This window comes from Scyliorhinus canicula, chromosome 7 (genome assembly GCF_902713615.1).
Source record: "Scyliorhinus canicula chromosome 7, sScyCan1.1, whole genome shotgun sequence".
Classification (NCBI taxonomy): domain Eukaryota; kingdom Metazoa; phylum Chordata; class Chondrichthyes; order Carcharhiniformes; family Scyliorhinidae; genus Scyliorhinus; species Scyliorhinus canicula.
The window spans coordinates 113,181,004-113,197,815 of record NC_052152.1 but is presented as its reverse complement, the minus strand read 5'-3'; positions in this window follow the sequence as shown (position 1 = coordinate 113,197,815).

Sequence of the window (16,812 nt, the reverse complement as noted above, 5' to 3'; positions counted from 1 at the left end):
CCAGTGCTGTGCTGGCCCCCTGTAGGGGCCAGATTTAGTTGTGGGGTCGGCCCGTTCACGCCGTCATAAAACGCGACGGCGTTTATGACGCCGTGGACATTCTGCTGTGGGATTAGAGAATCCCGCCCCTGATCTCTCACTCCCTCATGCCATCCAAATGCTAGTGATCATTCACATGGCTGCGCTGTGACCTCCTGCTACTGGATTTTTCAGATGTGAATTTCCATGAGTGTCAAACAAGAAATAGAAGAAGCATTTTGAATGAGAGCCTCCCATTAAATTTGGCAAAGCCTTATCATCCCCAGGTTGTCGGGTTTTTCTTGCACTCCCTTCCCATCTCACTGTTGTAAATGTGCGGGCTGTTGTATTCCTGACTCTTATTTCCACAGAAGAAAGAAACAATAAAAGTGCCGCAGAGAGAGAATTGGAATAAATATTAAAGCCTTCAGCACCTTGCATTTCCATTAGAAATTGGTCCATTCTGTCAACAGAGTAGCTGCTTTAGTATGAGTCTCAATATCTGTTATATTCATTTTTAAATTCACTGATCCATCATCTATGACTTATAATTAAACATTTGATGCTTTCTAATTTGTTTATCTTTTCTTCTTGCTGCCTTGTATTAAACAGTGTAGGTATAGAAGTTAACACAGGGAGGAACTAGAGAGAGAATTGTTTACAGGATGAACCCAGGTCAAACGGTGAGGAGTTGTTTCACTTCTGTAGAGGAACCACACTTCCTCTTCTCTGACTATCACTTGAATCTTATTGTTTCGATAGTAACTGTTTATAAGATCTTTATAAAGAATCAGCAAGCTGCAAGATGAGGAGGCTTAGCTTTATTGATTAAAGATGCAGTTACATTTGTAAGGGAGAATATAGGTAATGTTACAATCCCGATGAGGGAACTGTAAACCAAAATAACCAAATTTACTGAGTGACCCCCAAATTAACAAGATTCCACTTTTTTATCTTCTACTTCAGCACAAATCAGAACCCATGTTTATTAAATATAAATTAACTGTCAAATTACAATCAGTGCAAACTATAACTTGTACTTGAATTCTACAAGAAAGACTGCCTCACTGATTACAAATATTTACATCATTCCCAACACAAATATTGCACCACGTGTAATCTTACTGTCCTTCCTATTCAGTCTTCAGAAAGTAGGATCTTTCACTTTACCCATTCAATGGATTTGGGCCTCAAGTCGCCTGCATTATCGGTAGACTCCACGCTATTCGAGCTGTCTAAGACGGCTGTTCCCTAAATGGCATGCCACGCTATTCGAGCTGTCTAAGACGGCTGTTCCCTAAATGGCATGCCACTGCAAAACCTCCAGTCTTAGTGACACAGATTCCCCAGAGACTCCTTTATCCCTTCCCCTGAAAATGGTCTGGCAAACTGAAGCAGCAGCGGTAAAATTGTTCAATTCACAATTCTAGCTCCAACTCCGTGTTCAGGTTTTTTCCCCTGTGTAACGGTATTACACATATACACACACAGAGCTTCTTGTAAATGTGCCTTCTCTGTTCACCCCTCCTCTGCAGCTCCCCTTTGTTCTTTATGCAGTGGATTATTTGTCTGTCTTCTCTCTTTTTCTGGCCACATGGTTTCCATCAATCAAGTTCTATTTGGTACTTCTTCCATGGTCAGAATTTTACCTCCCCCCTCCACCCCCTCCCACCCCCAGTGGATTCTGAGGTGGGGGGTGTAAAATTGCATGAATGAATTCCCTCTGGGATTCCACCCACACCGACCCAGATGCTATTTCATGATGGGATAGGCAGGGGTGGCCAGGGCCTGTGGCAGGAAGTCCCTTAACCGGCCACTTAGGGCCTTTTCCCATCCAGCCTCAATTTTTAGACTGGTGGCCATCTGTGAAAGCAGGGTGGAAAACTGAATAGGTTAGAAAGCCCTAACTCGGGCTGGAAATGGGAATGCGCCTCAATCTGAACGCCCCTTCATATTTGGGGCACCTTTCCCCCAGGACCTGGGAGGTTCAGCCCTCCCTTCCCAGCCCCATCCCTGACACCGAGACTGCCCCTCCTTCCAACCCCAAGTGCATCCCCAATCCTCCTGTCCCGGGGCCCCCAGCACGTGCCTGAAGTGCGGTCCTGGAACTGAGCCTGAGGAACAGTGGTGTAGTGCCTACTCTGGCCACTGTAGCGCTGTGTCTGGAGGGGCTGAAGGGCTGTCAGCTAATCTGATTGGCTGACAGCTCTCAAAGGCAGGACCCCCTTCTAAGTGTGGATGTAAGTCCCGCCTTCTGTCAATGAACACTCAATTGAGCATAAAGTGACTTCCGGTATTGGCAGGGACAGGATACGTGCTGACCTTAGGATGCCCAAGGTCAAGTGCTTTCAGGTTATATGGGCAAGTATTTCTTATTATTCAAGAAAATTGATGTTGATCTCTTTATAATTGGTACAAACTCTTAAGAGCCCTTTTCAAACCTTTTTAACAATTTCAGATTCCACATTTTAAAAGAAACTACAAATTTTACTTATAGTACTACATCCAGGTTAAAGTTTGTCAGTAAGAGCAAGCAAACAACAGCGACAAAGATTAGAATTGAGAAATAAGAGAGGACTTGGATTTGTAGTGCCAGTTGTCTATAGGCCTCCTGACAGCAACAATGAGGTCACAAAATGTATTAATTCAATGATTCGAGAGGCTTCCAGTAAAAATAGTGTTATTTTAATGGTAGACATAAATTTTCATATAGTTTGGGAAGAACAGGGTAACTCAAGTCAGAAGAGTAGCAGATTTCTTGAGTGATTTCAAGGTAGTTTTCAGAAACAATGGGGGGGGGGGGGGGGTTCTCTGGAGCCGCTTGCCATTGGAGGGAATCCCGATGGCCTGGTGAATCGGGTGTCGGGCAAAATGTTGCAAGTCTCCCAGCCCACCCCACCTATCCTGATGAGGTTCATGTCCAGACCCAGCGAGAACATGCAAATAGCTCATTAGGGCTGTTTCGATGTAATTTACGGGCAGGACGCCCAATCACCAGCATTCTGGGATGCTCCAGTGGCTGCAGCTGAGATCCCACTGGCGTGAATTGGTGGCAAGTCTTGAGGGACAGGAACCTGGGGGGGGGATTCTCTGATCCTGAGGCTAAGTTTAGCTTACTGGTCTAAATCGCTGGCTTTTAAAGCAGACCAAGCAGGCCAGCAGCACGGTTCGATTCCTGTACCAGCCTCCCTGGACAGGCGCCGGAATGTGGCGACTAGGGGCTTTTCACAGTAACTTAATTGAAGCCTACTTGTGACAATAAAGCGATTTTCATTTTAAAGTGTTGACGCCATGGTAAACGCCGTCGCGTATCACAATGGCGTCAACATGCCTTTAGGAACAGCGATTCTGACCACTACAGGGGGCCAGCATGGCACTGGAGTGACCCACTCCGCTCCAGCTGCCGATGCCGGAATCAGATGGGTGCCGTGGGTCTGCGCATGCGCAGTGGGACTGGCGCCAATGCGCGCATGCACAGTGGCTCCCTTCTCTGCGCCGGCCCCGACGCAACATGGCAACATTCGCTACAGGGACCAGCGCGGAGCAAAAGAGGCCCCCAGCCTGAGAAGCCGGCCCACCAATCGGTAGGCCCCGAACGCGGACCAGGTCACAGCCTAGGCCCCCCCCCACCCCGGGGGTCAGACCCCTCCCTTCCCCCCCCACCCCCCACCAGGCTGCCCCCGGATGCATGAACGCCGAGGTCCCACCGGGTAAGAGCACACGTGGACAGCGCCGGCAGGACTCGGATTTTTTGCGCGGACGCTGGCGGGGGGGGGGGGGGGGGGGGGTGCTGCGTAGACCGGCCCCTGACCGGTGTCACGCCGACTGTGCCGGTGCCAATGGCGCCGATTCTCCACTCTCTGTAGAATCAGCGGACTGGCAATGGGGCAGCGTCGCACGCTTCGCGCCTGTCCTGCCGCTTCTCCGTCCTGGCCTGGGCTGAGAGAATCCCACCCCTGGCGTCTTGCAGTCCAAGGGGTGGCAAGGGGATGAGTACCTTCCCCTTGCCTCCGGGGTGCTGAGGAGGATCCTTCATCGAAGGTAGGGCTCAGTTCTGGGCTCTATCCTGGGATGCGTGGACATTTGGCTGCTCTTCCTATCTGCAGCCTTTAAACTATTTAAACAGTCAATCAGTATCTAAAAAATACAGTTCACTTACAATAAAATGGAAGTATTCCCATCTGCACCTTTAAACGGTCTCCCAGCACGTCAAATTCAAAGACATGTCAGATGAAGGTAAACGTATTCTCTGTAATGTGATGGAAACTTTTGAAGTGTTTTTTTCACAATCCTTTCCAGACTGGGTGGTGCGGTGGTGCAGTGGTTAGCACTGCTGCCTCACGGCACCAAGTACCCAGGTTCGATCCCAACCCCGGATCACTGTCCAGGCGGAGCTTGCACATTCTCCCTGTGTCTGCATGTGTCTCACCCCTGCAACCCAAAAATGTTCAGGGTAGGTGGAATGGGCATGCTGAATTGCCCCTTAATTAATAAAAAAAGTATTGAAGCCTGTTTGCATGCCTAGAAGCCTAATAGCTTTAAACTGAATCGTTTACATTCAATTTCACAGATTCAATTTTTAAAAGCAATTTGATTGACAAGTCCAGGCAGTTGCAAAAGGAGGGTTAAGGTTGTTCATTTATCTAGTTCTGCAGGGGTTCCATTAACTCAGAAGAGCAACTGTTTTTCTAACCGTTTTTTTTTAAGAGGCCGTCTCTATGTTCTTAAGAACTTCCAGTCGCTGTGTCTGGGTGGGAACCGTGTTGGGGCCATCGGGAAGCTCGTTGGGCTGGAAGACTCTCAATTGGTTTCATAACCAGCGTGAAACCCATTTTTGACCTGATTAACTTGGCCATCAGGATTTCCTCTGCTGGCAGGAGGCCCCGGAGAATCCCCCCAATATTTTACAGAACTAAAACGAGGGCAGACTGGCTTTAGCAATGGGTCAGCTTTAATTAAGGGAATATTTAACTGACAGTGGTTCTGATGTGATTGAATTTGATGTTAGGTTTAAAAAGGAGGCAGTGAACACAGTTTCTAAAATTCTGAGTTATTATATGGCTGTAGTGATATGCCTATGGGCTATATCATAGATGGATGGTGGGCAATCTCCAACCAGCAGGTGGAGGTGCAGAGACACCATGCAGTCTCTAGACCAAGGTCATGTGACCAGTGACTTCCATATAAGGTGAGACACATTCGGCCATCTTGAGAAGAAGATTGAAAGGGTAATCAGACATGGATGTGAATGGTCAGCGCTAGGTGCACATTCCAGAGGAGTAATAAGCAGACTCCATGATAATATGCTCTGTAACAGATTGCTATCTTACCACATGAGAGTCAATAAAAGATTCTGGTTCGGACAAGTGCAAGTGTTTGAAGATTACTTTGTAAGGTACAAAGGACCAAATACAACAATGGCTAGCTTTAACAAGATGATACAAGAAATCACAACAGTAAACTGGTCAAATGTGTTATCAAATAAAACAGCCATGGTTGACAAAAGAACTAAGAGATGACAGGAAACTGTAGGGAAGAGCATTTAAAAGTACAAAGATACAGACGGCTGAGAAACACGATGATGATTGCCAAAGTTGCAAAAAGGCATACAAACTGAAACTTGTGGGCAATGTTCTCTTGAAGCAACCCAACAGGCCATGTACAGGCCTCACACAAGTTATCCCCATCACTGTGGCCTTGCAAAAAATTGAAAGGTGTAGCACACTTAAATAAATCACACATTCATTCCAAAAGAAATCAGAGGGTGTGTTGTTTTTGAAGGATATCAAGATTAGCACAGAGATTTTTGTAATTAAATTAGAAGAAAAATGGTAGTCAATGGTAATGCGAGCCCTTTGAAGACAAATGTGGATAATACTGCAAATCAAAATAAGGAAATAGCAGTCTTGATGAATAATGGCTGTGTCAGTCATCGCAGTACAGGAAGAGCATAATATACCTGATATTCCAATGAAAATAATAATGAATCAAGGACTGGAACTTGCTAAAGCTCAAGGAAGTAAGTATTTGAAAAAAAAATAATGGCATCAAAGACTGAAAAACTCCAGGGCCTGATGGTTTCGATCCCAGAGTGAGTAAATTGTAATTGCTTTGGCCATCCACACAGAGCCTGTTTTTCATTTGTTCTCTTTTCCTTTAAGGCCATTAAATCCAAAGGGCTCAGAGGACAGATGGAATTTAATTTCTCCCACACCTCCACAGATGGTACTCCATGACCAGTCCTGACAAGGCCCAAAAGAACAGCCATGATTGACTCCCCTGTGCAGTACGTTCCCTTTCTTTCTGTGAAGACAGACCCTGGAGTCCTCTCACAGATGTGGCCCACCTGATGGAGGTGTTGGGCTGGCATCTCTCCAGTTGTGACTTCAAACCCCACCAAGCGGCATTGAAATGAAAAAAAAAATGAAAATATCTTATTGTCACATGTATGCTCCAAATGAAGTTACTGTGAAAAGCCCCTAGTCGCCACATTCCGGCGCCTGTTCGGGGAGGCTGGTACGGGAATTGAACCATGCTGCTGGCCTGCCTTGGGCTGCTTTCAAAGCCAGTTCTTTAGCCCTGTGCTAAACCAGCTCCTGTGTTAAACCAGTTAAACCAGAGCAGGGTAGCAGCAGGGAAATGTTCATCAAAGCTGCAAGATTGTTATAAAATCCAAAGGTTCATGAATATTCTTCAGGGAAAGAGATATGTCTCCATTTTCCACTGTGGCCTACATGGGACTCCAGTTCCATATTCCTTCTGTCCTCACAACAAGTGAAAATGGGTAGTAACCACTCAAATCCTGAAAACAAATTAAAAAAAAAGAATTTTGCATGCTGACTAATTGACCCATCTTTCCTCTGTGCTCGAAGTCTTGCGGAAAGCTACCCAATGGGGAATTATGCTTATAATACTGTTCTTTAATGGAACCTGAATATATAGAACTCTCGCTTTGAATCTTTCACACCTATTTTTCTATAATTTTGCACATCACACTGAGGGAGGAGTTTTCCAATTCGCACACTAAGTGCCGTGGTGGGTGTGCAAACAGTGACTTTCCGGCCCTCCACAATGGTGGCTTTTCATGTTGTATCGTCCCGTGCAGAAATCATTAAATATTAGTCCATGAGAAACACATCAGAACACTGGTGGGCGGCTTCTGATTCACCTGCCACACTATGAACCCTCACTGCTGCTCTGTCCCGGGGGCCATATTTAAAAGGGCAATAGCACGCACCAGGACCATTACGCAACAAGGAGATGGTCCCAAAGTTAAAGAATACTGCTGCCTCCAAGTTCAGTGGCATCTCCCTGGACTGTCTGCTGGACGCAGTTGAGGTCCGCCGTGATACCCTCTGCCCTCGCTTTGGCCGTAAGTTCACCAACCTCGCCACTCTGATTTGGGAGGCGGTGGCAATAGCGGTCAGTGCCAATTCACCGCACAAGTGTCCCAGTGCAGTAAGATGATTAATGATCTCACCATGCCATCAGGGTAAGTCTATCATGTCATTACTCTTACCTCACAGAGTACATTGATCTCACATGATACCAGTTCAAGGGATATCACCATTCATTCTCACATACACACCGTCACAACTCCATTAGCCTAATATCCTCTCCAGCCCCCATCCTGTCCATCGCTCCACTCACCACACACATATGTCAGGCATTTGTTTTCCAATTAAGGGGCAATCCAGTGTGGCCAATCCACCGAACCTGCACATCTTTGGGTTGTGGGGGTGAAACCCACGCAGACACGGGGAGAATGTCCATACTCCACACGGAACAGTGACCCAGGGCCGGGATTTGAACCCGGGTCCTCAGCACCGCAGTCCCAGTGCTAACCACTGCACCACATGCCACCATGTCAGGCATTCTTACCATCTGCCTTAACATGCGCCTTGCTTACCATCTCTCCATCTGTCTTTCTGCAGGACAAACACGCACATAACAAATGTGAGATATGACCAGGAAAGAAGTAACTGACATAAAATCCTTGTTCCCTTTGAGGATTGTGCCATTGTGCTGGCTGGTGAGGAAATGGACCATGACTATGGCGATGAGAAAGTGGGCACGCACACGCAAGTGAGGACCAATCCTGATTAAGCTCATCCCACAGACACGAACACCTATGTATGCATTGTCCTCTTTTCACATCCCCTGCCATGCACTCATTTTCTCTATTCCGTTTATAGGTATACCTGGAAAGCAGCCCAGAAGACCTGCTAGCAAGGACCTGAGCTCCAGATCCAAGAATGAGATCCAGATAAGAAATTGAAATAGGTAGCCTTGGAGACCCATCGGAGCATACACCATACCATCCGCCAGCGCAATACACACACACCTCTGGGGACCTAGATCTTGAGCAGGTTTGGGTTCACAATCTGCTGAGCACATCACACAATCTGGTCCACAGCAGGCAGAAACAGGGACATCAGAGATCGCTGGTACTTGGAGGACTGCTGGAGCCCACACTTCATATCTACTTATGTGCATGCCTGCTCTTTATGATCAGCTGTGCTGCTGTCAAACAGGCGGTCCCTCCCCCCACTTATCGGAGATGTTGCTATCTAGCACCTCTCGGCTGAGTGCTCTGCTTCCACCATACAACAGTGTGAGTTCATTCTCACACCATTCCCAACATTAGTGATACATCATTCTTCAAGGAAGGTTTTCTCACGAGAGGTCCTGGTTCACATGCTCCATAGGGTATGTACAGCTAATTCTTGTCTGTACAGTTGAGGCTGATGTGTCTTCCCATTTCATCTGCTTTCAGGAAAGGTCAAGGCCTAATGCAGAAGGAGAGATGTTGAAACATATAGAGAAGGGTCATGTGCATAGGAACTCCCTGTACTCTCTCTAATGTGGCTGGGGTTCCTCTGAGAGTCCCTCCTCAGAGTTCACGTATACTCCTGTGTGCAATCGTGTTTTCAAATTTCCGAATGCACATGTGGTAGGCTCACCAATAACTGTGAAGACCTTGCCACTCTCAATGTGCCTAGGCTATGCTCCTCTCAGTCATCTTATGGTCATGGCACTCATACCTGCATGTTTGAGAGTGTATTACCTTTCTGTTGTCTGTTTAGCATTACAAGGTTCTATTCACAAGAGGGATGCAACACTATGTGTCTCCACACCTAAACCCTCTCCGAGGGTAGTGGGGATGATTGAAAATAGTGATTATTGCACACAGTGAATCCCTACAGCAGGCTGTGGAGGCATGTTAGGTGGAGTGAACCTATGCTGAGGGAAGCCATTGGATAGGAGCAAGGATTCAGTGAGTCTGTTAACATGTGAAAGCAATCTTGAGGGGTTCATGATGTCTGAGCTTTCTGCCGATCACCAGGGACAGCCATAATGGTGGACTGTCTTTGCTCAAGTGGATATATTGTAATGTTTGGCAGGCAACTGTTAGAATCTTGTCAGCCTCATGAAGTTCACATCTATTGAAAGATGAGGATGAATGCAGGCCAGCATCTCTAACTGCGAGTTCCAGAGATCAATGTAATTGACAACAAGGAGACACAGCGAACACAGACTTAGTTCTCTGGAAAGCTGCATTCCGCTGTTGACAGCTTTGGTCTGACGTGTGCCTCTCAGTCGGATCCTCGATACACAGTTGCACAGTTGTTGCTGTTGGATCTGATGAAGGAGTTTGGTGACATTGGAGTCCAGCGAGGATAGTAGATTAGCTGCTGCCACTTGTAAGTTGCTATTGCGACTGGGAGGCAGGAGAGACACTAGAAAAGGCAGCGTCTATCTCCAGGCCAACCCAGTCCAGTTGGCATCACATTTCAGACAGGACACCTTCTCCCGAGGTCTCGCGCCATTCTTCAAAGCATCAGGACAACGTGAATCTCATGTGGAAACCCACACAATGAGAGTGAAGCGAGGATAGCCATACTCATGTTCATGTGGGCCCATGATCGAGGGCTCTCGTCCTAGAAGATGATGAGTGCTGCTCATCTACCTCCTCACGTAATCAGTGGCTATGAGGGCCTCATGTGCAAGTTGGTCTCGTCTGGCCCGTGCAATTACCTCTTTCCCAGCAGCCTCGGCTTCTTCAACCTCATTGCCCTCATCCCCCTTACTGTCTTCCTCATCGGAGGAGACCTGCAGTCCCTTCATCTCGGCATTTGGTAGCTCCTCCCCTCTTTACATCACCAGGTTGTGAAGTGCGCAGCAAGCCATGATGATATGTGAGACCCTCTGTGGACTGCACTGTTGTGAACCGACAGATATGTACAGCCATCAGAATCATATTTTTTAAATGTCAATGGTGTGATTCATCAATATTTGGGTAGCAGCGTGAGCATCATTTTACCTTCTCTCAGAGACAATTTGGATGGATGTCATCAGCCTCGCCCTTTTTGTATAAGCCTTGTCCCCAAAGAACTAACCTTAGATGTTGTGTCATCCCTTGAAGAAGTCTGGGATCTGCGATCTGTTTAAGATATAAGAATTGTGCACACCTTTGGGAAACCTTGTGCAAACCTGCAGGATTTGCTTGCTGTGGGTGCACACCAGCAGCACATTTAGCGAGTGGAAGCCCTTCCTATTGATGTATTAGAGTGCCTGCTGCCAGGGAGATCGTTGAGCCACATGAGTGCAGTCGATGACACTCTGCACCTGTGGGAAGCCGGAAACAGCTGCAAAGTTGGCGTCCTGCCTTTCTTGATTTCTTATAAATGCATGTAATTTTGGGCCTTGGCAAACAGTGTATCTGTTATCTCCTGTAACCACTGATGCATAGAAGGCTGAGAGATCCCACATACGTCCCCAGTTGAGCTCTGGAAATAGTCTGTGGCGTACATGTTCAGAGTGGCAGTGACTTTCACAGCCACTGACAGTGGATGTCCTCCCATTCTGCCTGGCACCAAGTCATGAGGAAGGTGGAATATGTGAACCACTAGATCCCTGGACATGCAGAATAGTCAACAACACTGTTTCTCGCTCATCTGTCAGATCTCCATACAGCACCCCAGTCATGTGTGAGACCTCGCTTTCCCCCTTGTTCTGGCCTTGCTCTGAAGTCCCTTGACATACCCGAGCCCAAATATCCACTCCCTGGGTCGGGGCTTCACCATGCAGCTAATTCAAACCCCCCCCCCCAACCTTACCCCTGCTTCACTCCCCCCACCCAGTGAAATGCTGTTGGCAGCTGAACCTGACAAGCTATCAGAATGGGAGTGTTACTAGGTTAATCCCAGAGTTGAGGGGGTTGGATTACGAGGAGAGGTTGAGTAGACTGGGACTGTACTCGTTGGAATTTAGAAGGATGCGGGGGATCCTATAGAAACATATAAAATTATGAAGTGAATAGATAGGATAGACACGGGGAGGTTGTTTCCACTGGTGGGTGAAAGCAGAACTAGGGGACATAGCCTCAAAATAAGGGGAACTAGATTGAGGACTGAGTTTAGGAAGAACTTCTTCACCTAAAGGGTTCTGAATCTATGGAATTCCCTGCCCAGTGAAGCAGTTGAGGCTCCTTCATTGAAGGTTTTCAAGGTAAAGATAGATAGTTTTTTGAGGAACAAAGGAATAATAGGTTATGATGTTCGGACGGGAAAGTGGAGTTGAGTCCAGAAAAGATCAGCCATGATCTCATTGAATGGCGGAGCAGGCTCGGGGGGCCAGATGGCCTACTCCTGCTCCTAGTTCTTCTGAATGGCATTTGAAAAGACGTGGCCCATTGATTCAGCGCCGGTGGTGGATCCTGGCAAGTTGCCTTTTAATGACTATTAAAAATATTTTTAAATATCCTAAATGTTGCATGATGGGAAACGCAGGCTGCCATTGCTGTCTGTATGGCACTATCGCAAACTGGTTTTACCACATCTTAACACCGATTTTTCTGCTCCCATGACATTTTCCACACATGCCCATCATGGTGCCTGCTGCGGAGAGGAGTGGGAACTCATAGCATTAGAGTTTCATTGCAGCATAAAAATTTTAATTTAAAACAAGCGGATTGTAGCCAGACCAACACTTCTCCTGATTACATTTTCTGCAGTTTCTTGAGAAATTCCTGACTAAAGGCTTTATGATTTCATAAACAGCCCTGGGCTGTTTGCTTTTGGAAGTTTTATCTGTTTAAAAATCACTGTAAAATAATGGGGAAAAGATGCACTGAGATGAAAGCAGTGTAATTTCTTCGAATGTTGCTCATGTTTGAAGGGGAAATATGTCCAGCTCTCTAAATGTTACTGACCTGAACTATTCCGTGAGAGTTTGGAAAAGAGAAAATCTCCTCCATGGTCATGCTCCAAATGCTGACCAGGAAAGTGGTTCAGAAAATAAATCAGTGATTCACTTGGGAGGTTGAAAGTGCTCACTGAACTACCATTGCCAATTCAGCAATAGCCTTCAGCCACACGCCCAGAGGCCTCAACTGTTGGTGGGGTAGGGACAGGGGTTGGCCCAGGAATGGGTACGCGGCACGGAGAGGGGCTCCCATAGGGTAACGAAGTCGGGGGCCTTTCTCTCCGCAGCGGCAAGAGCAGGGAAGGGGACCCCCCCCCAACAAACCTGTTGGCGGAGGATCCTCGGCGGCGGCGGCAGCAGATCCCCCCCCCAACGCAGGCCAGGAGCGGTGCGGCAGCGGCCAGGACCGAAGTGGGGCCCAGCTGGGGGCAGCGACCAGCAACCTAACCACCCCCACCGGGAGGGCACGGGGTGCGAAGAGCGGCAGCCCGAATGGAGCAGCGGGGACCGAGCAGCGGGGAGCGACCCCACCCCCCCCCCCACCCCCCCACCTCCCCCCCCCAACTGGCAGCGACCACCACGAGGCAAGGACAAAGAGACTCTGGACAAAAGCCTCACTCTCTCTCTACCCTGGGTGAGTGAGGGGAAAGGAAGAAGAAAAAAAGGACTTCTATAAAAAAAAAAACCCAAAAGAAAACTGTTAAAGAGTTTGGAGCCTTCTCGGGCTACAAACTCAACATGAGCAAAAGCGAGATCTTCCCAGTACACCCGCAAGAGGGGGGGGGGGGATGGGGGGGCAGCACTAAAGGGGCTGCCGTTCAAACAAGCCCGACACAAATTCCGCTACCTGGGGATCCAAATAGCCCATGACTGGAAAGGGATCCACAAATGGAACCTCACCAGCCTGACGGAGGAAGTTAAAAAGGACCTGCAAAGATGGAACACACTCCCACTCTCCCTCGCGGGAGAGTCCAGACGATCAAAATGAACGTACTGCCCAGGTTCCTCTTCCTGTTTAGATCCATTCCGATCTACATCCCCAAGGCCTTTTTCAAAGTGCTGGACAAACTTATCATGGCGTTCGTATGGGGGGGTAAAAATGCTAGGATCCCAAAGAAGGTCTTACAAAAAACAAAATCCAGTGGGGGGCTAGCCCTCCTGAACCTACAATTCTATCACTGGGCGGCAACAGCCGAGCGAGTAAGGGGATGGATCCAGGAGCCAGAAGCCGAGTGGGTGCGTGCGGAGGAGGCCTCCTGCATGGGGACCTCCCTCCGGGCCCTCGCCACGGCAGCACTCCCATCCCCACCCAAAAAACACTCCAGCAGCCCAGTGGTGACAGCCACCCTCCAATCCTGGAACCAACTGCGGCAGCAATTTGGCCTGACCAAAATGTCGGACAAGGCTCCCATCTGCAACAACCATAGGTTCACACCAGCACTGACTGACGCCACCTTCAAAAGGTGGAGGCAGGACGGAGGGACACTGACAGTCAGGGACCTATACACGGACGGCAGGATCGCAACACTGGACGAACTGACAGAGAAATTTCGGCTAGCCAGGGGGAACGAGCTAAGGTATCTGCAGCTCAAAAACTTCTTACGAAAGGAGACAAGGACGTACCCACAACCGCCATGACAGACACTACTTGAAGACCTACTGGACGCAAGTATCCTAGAGAAAGGGAACTGTAGCGACATGTATGACCGACTGGTAGAAAGGGACGACACCGTACTGGACGCAACAAGAAAGAAATGGGAGGATGACCTGGGGATTGAGATAGGGTGGGGTCTCTGGAGCGAAAGCACTGCATAGGGTCAACTCCACCTCCACGTGCGCAAGGCTCAGCCTGACGCAACTAAAAGTGGTACATAGAGCCCATTTAACAAGAAACCGTATGAGTAGGTTCTTCCCGGAGGTGGAGGACAGATGTGAACGGTGCCAAAGAGGCCCGGCCAACCACGCCCACATGTTCTGGTCTTGCCCCAGACTTGTGGAGTACTGGACAGCCTTTTTCGAGGCTATGTCTAAAGTGGTATTCAAATGGTCATTGGATAGGCATATGGACGATAAGGGAATAGTGTAGAGGGACTTTAGAGGGGTTTCACAGGACGACGCAACATCGTGGGCCGAAGGGCCTGTACTGCGCTGTAATGTTCTATTCTATTCTATTCTTCTGGTGCGGGTGAGGGTGGAGCCATGCCCGATAGTGGCGGTCTTCGGGGTTTCAGACCAGCCAGATCTATTCCTGGGGAGGAGGGCAGACACCCTTGCCTTTGCCTCCCTGATCGCCCGCCGTAGAATCCTGTTTGGCTGGCGGTTAGCAGCACCGCCCAGAGCTGCAGACTGGCTGTCCGACCTCTCGGAATCTCTCCAAATGGAGAAAATCAAATTCGCCATCCGAGGGTCAGACGACGGCTTCCACAGAACGTGGGAGCCATTCATGCAATTGTTCCGGGACCTGTTTGTGGCCAACAAACAAGAGAAAGAATAGCCAGGTGGCCAAGAATCAGGGGAAAATGGACGGGAATCGGGGGAAGGTAGCTGGGGGGGGGGGGGGGGGGGCTACGGGTTCGTTATGGGGGTTTGTTCTCATGGTTTTACGCTTATTTCTTTTTCTTGTTAATTTCTTGTTTTTGTATTGGAGGGGCGGGGTTACTGTTTTTCTCTGTTGTGATAAAATTTGTTGTTGAAAACTTGAATAAAAATTTTTCCAAAAAAAAGGAAGGACAAAGCCACAAACGACAGTCTGATGGCAAGCTAAGGCCCAAAACCAAATTGTAAATAAATGCCTATAAACATGTGCCTCAGCCATATTGGGGAATGTAAAATATGTATGCCGGTTAAAGGGGGTGTCCACAGTTGTTATTATGAAGATGCTTACCTGTAAATATACATGTTAATTTTTGCGTGTTTTTTTTTCTAATAATTTGTAATTTGTTGGATATAAAATATGATAACTCAATAAAAAACATTTCCAAAAAAAAAGGAATGGGTACGCATGATCCAGAGGTTGGCATGGCAGATTCACGCATGGTTGCACCGCCAGCAACCACCACTTCCCCCTTCCAATGTCGCCCCCCCAACCTCCCATGGTGGCCCTCCCCAGGTGAGGATGCCCACCCACCCAAGGGTGCCATCTCATGCCTTGCCGAGCACTGGGACGGCAAACTTAGTGCCCCCGGTTTGCCTGTGAGCGAAGATGGCTTACTCACCTCCTTGGCTCCACACAGCAACCCTTCTGCCAGTTTCACGTTTTTAAAGAGGAATACTAATCGGTGCCAGCGTGACCACTTTTTGGAAAGGCCGAAGAATCATGGGAGGACATTGGATGTGGGGTGGCGCCCGTTAATTGTATGGAAATTGCGTTGAAGTGGTGATTATTGGCTTCTTGCCATGCTACGGCGGATCCCGATATCGGCTACGGGGACGGGCTGGTTGCATCGCAAACTGCCAGGTGTCTTCTCCTTTTTGGCCTCTCCCACTATTCACCGGCATCACCACGCTGTTACTCGAGTGCAACGAGGCTGGAGAATCGCGCCCGAAGTGTCATTTAGGGATGTTTCTCGCCAGCTTTTTGGGTGAGATCCACACCGGTATTCACCCACATGTAGGGCTGGATTCTCCGTCCCGCAACGCCGAAAGCACGTTTCTTGATGGGACAGAGAATCCGGTAATGGAGGAAAATTGGGATCAGCACCAGTTGCAGATCCGAATGCTATGCTCCGACCCCCCGCTGATGCCATGACCACACGCCAGTGGGAGGATGTAAAAGAATGCAACAGAATCTTAATGCCCCGGCACACTATTCTCCAATCCTTCATGATTCTCCAGTCTCCTGGGCCGGGAATCGCGTGGGCATGGCTCATTCTGGTATTTACCGGCGTGGCCCTGGTGTGGTGGACCTCACGGGTGGGCCAGCCACTTCGGGGAGTTGCTCCCAAAGTCCATCCAAGGGTCCCCCCCCCCCCGCAATAATGCGCAACCTGCTCACCCCTCCTCTACCAGAACCACCCCTCATAACCGTCCCCTGGGACACCTTCAATAGGGAGATGCCCCCAAGGAACCCCTTAATAGGGATGCCCCCCAGGGACCCCATGAAGAGGGAGACCTTCAGGGACCCTCTAACAGAAGAAACCCTCCACAGAGATCCCCTAACTAAAGGGACCCCCACAGGGACCACCTTTCTAGAGGGACCACCCATAGTGACACTTAACTAAAGGACCCCTACCCCTCCACAAGTAACCCCTGACAAAAAGGATCCCTCACAGGGACCCCTAACTAGAGGGATCCCCTCCCCACAGACCCAACTCCCCCCACACAGAAATGTGACCCTGTCTGGAAGTTAGAGAGCAGTCTAGACAGGGGCAGTGAAATTAATTACAGCTGTAACACTTACAGTATCCATTTCTCAGGAGAACAGCTGTAACCTGTGTTTCAAACCAGTTAATGTTTCAGATCCATTAACTGCACCTATTTATTGCTTTCTAGTAGTGGGCTGTGATTGACAGCTTCCACAAACCAGCTGCATCCTTAATTTATTCATCACCCTTCATGGATGAGTGACTCTAAGTGGTGAAACCCCAA